Genomic DNA, 3,010 nt, shown 5'->3' on the forward strand with positions numbered 1-3,010 from the left:
GAACGCCAGTTTCATGCTTGTTACTGGCGTTCAGCGCCAGTTTGTCCTCTCTGTGCACCTTCCTGGCGTTTAACGCCAGGTTGTTGCTTGTTTCTGGCGTTCAGCGCCAGAATGGTGCTCTGTTCTGGCGTTGAACGCCAGCCAGATGCATCTTACTGGCGTTAAACGCCAGCCCGTGCGTCCTCCAGGGTGAAAAATTTTTTTCTTCTGTTTTTGACTCTGTTTTTAATTTTTTTGATTTTTTCGTGACTCCTCATGATCATGTACCTAATTAAACACAAAAATAACAAAGAAAAAAAATAAAATAAAATTAGATAAATAAAATTGGGTTGCCTCCCAACAAGCGCTTCTTTAATGTCAATAGCTTGACAGTGGCTCTCATGGAGCCACAAGGTGATCAGGTCAATGTTGTATAGTCCCAACACCAAACTTAGAGTTTGGATATGGGGTCTTAACACCAAACTTAGAGTTTGGTTGTGGCCTCACAACACCAAACTTAGAGTTTGACTATGTGGGCTCTTCTTGACTCTGAACCGAGAGAAGTTCTTCATGCTTACTCTCTTCTGTCACAGAGGGATGGCCATGTGCCTTAAACACAAGGTAGGCCCCATTCAATTGAAGGACTAACTCACCTCTGTTGACATCTATCACAGCTTCTGCTGTGGCTAGGAAAGGTCTTCCTAGGATGATGGACTCATCATCTTCCTTCCTAGTGTCTAGGATTATGAAATCAGCAGGGATGTAAAGGCCTTCAACCTTTACTAACACGTCCTCTACTGTCCCATAAGCTTGTCTTATTGACTTATCTGCCAATTGTAATGAGAACAAGGCAGGTTGTACCTCAATGATCCCCAGCTTCTCCATTACAGAGAGTGGCATAAGATTTATCCCTGATCCCAGATCACATAGAGCTTTTTCAAAGCTCATGGTGCCAATTGTACAAGGTATTAAGAATTTGCCAGGATCTTGTTTCTTTTGAGGTAGAGTTTCCTGAATCCAAGTATCTAGTTCATTAATGAGCAAGGGAGGTTCACTTTCCCAAGTCTCATTACCAAACAGCTTGGCATTCAGGTTCATGACAGCTCCTAAGTATTGAGCAACTTGCTCTCCAGTCACATCTTCATCCTCTTCAGAGGAAGAATAGTCTTCAGAGCTCATGAATGGCAGAAGGAGATTTAATGGAATCTCTATGGTCTCTGTATGAGCCTCAGATTCCTTAGGATCCTTAATAGGAAACTCCTTCCTGCTTGAAGGACGTCCCAGGAGGTCCTCCTCACTAGGATTTTCGTCCTCCTCCTCCCTAGTGCATTCGGCCACTTTGATCAAATCAATGGCCTTGCACTCTCCTTTTGGATTCTCTTCTGTATTGTTTGGGAGAATATTGGGAGGAGTTTCAATGACTTTCTTACTCAGCTGGCCCACTTGTGCCTCCAAATTTCTAATGGAGGATCTTGTTTCATTCATGAAACTGAAAGTGGCCTTTGACAGATCAGAGACAATATTGGCTAAGTTAGAAGTGTTTTGTTCAGAATTCTCTGTCTGTTGCTGAGAAGATGATGGATATGGCTTACTATTACTCAGCCTATTGCGTCCACCATTGTTAAAGCCTTGTTGAGGCTTTTGTTGATCCTTCCAGGAGAAATTTGGATGATTTCTCCATGATGGGTTATAGGTGTTTCCATAAGGTTCACCCATGTAATTAACCTCTGCCATGGCAGGGTTCTCAGGATTATAAGCTTCTTCAGAAGCTGCCTCTCTAGTACTGTTGGATACATGTTGCAATCCATTCAGATTTTGAGAGATCATGTTGACCTATTGAGTCAACACTCTGTTCTGAGCCAATATGGCATTCAGAGCATCAATTTCAGGAACTCCTTTCTTCTGAGGTATCCCATTATTCACGGAATTCCTCTCAGAGATGTACATAAACTGGTTGTTTGCAACCATGTCAATGAGTTCTTGAGCCTCTTCAGGCGTTTTCTTCAGGTGAATAGATCCACCTGCAGAATGGTCCAATGACATTTTCAAAAATTCAGAGAGACCATAATAGAATATATCTAATAGGGTCCATTCTGAGAACATGTCAGATGGACATCTTTTGGTCAGCTGCTTGTATCTTTCCCAAGCTTCATAGAGGGTTTCACCATCTTTTTGTTTGAAGGTTTGAACATCCACTCTCAGCTTGCTCAGCTTTTGAGGAGGAAAGAATTTATCTAAGAAGGCAGTGACTAGCTTATCCCAAGAGTCCAGGCTATCCTTAGGTTGTGAATCCAACCATATTCTAGCTCTGTCTCTTACAGCAAAAGGGAAAAGCATGAGTCTGTAGACTTCAGGATCAACTCCATTCGTCTTTACAGTCTCACAGATCTGCAAGAACTCAGTTAAAAACTGATAAGGATCTTCAGATGGAAGTCCATAAAACTTGCAGTTTTGTTGCATCAAGGCAACTAGTTGAGGCTTAAGCTCAAAGTTATTGGCTCCAATGGCAGGAATGGAGATGCTTCTTCCATCAAACTTGGACGTTGGCTTTGTGAAGTCACCAAGCATTCTCCTTGCATTATTATTATTATTATTTTCGGCTGCCATCTCCTTCTCTTGTTCGAAAATTTCTGAAAGGTTGTTTCTGGATTGTTGTGATTTAGCTTCTCTTAATTTTCTCTTCAGAGTCCTTTCAGGTTCTGGATCAACTTCAACAAGAGTGCCTTTTTCCCTGTTCCTGCTCATATGAAAGAGAAGAAAACAAGAAAAGAAAGAGGAATCCTCTATGTCACAGTATAGAGATTCCCTTATGTTAGTAGAAGAAGAAAGGGGTAGAAGAATCCAAATACAAGGGATATAAGAAGTTCGGATTCTTAGATGAAGAGAGATGAAGAGAAGTGTTAGTAATTAAATAATTAAATAGAAGAAGAGAGGAGAGGGAGAGGATTTTCGAAAATAATTTTTGAAAATAGGTTAGTGATTTTCGAAAATTAAAGACAAAATATAATTAAAATTAAAATTTAAAACAAAA

At 40.7% G+C, this 3,010-nt stretch overlaps 1 non-coding gene across 1 annotated transcript; it reads left to right on the plus strand.

Moving 5' to 3' along the window:
- The first annotated feature begins 2,080 nt into the window (after positions 1-2,080).
- LOC112798718 (small nucleolar RNA R71) lies at positions 2,081-2,184 on the plus strand. The gene has a single exon (XR_003200316.1). It is a non-coding gene; the product is annotated as a small nucleolar RNA R71 (small nucleolar RNA).
- The last annotated feature ends 826 nt before the right edge of the window (positions 2,185-3,010 follow it).

The sequence above is a fragment of the Arachis hypogaea genome, chromosome 4 (genome assembly GCF_003086295.3).
Source record: "Arachis hypogaea cultivar Tifrunner chromosome 4, arahy.Tifrunner.gnm2.J5K5, whole genome shotgun sequence".
Lineage (NCBI taxonomy): Eukaryota > Viridiplantae > Streptophyta > Magnoliopsida > Fabales > Fabaceae > Arachis > Arachis hypogaea.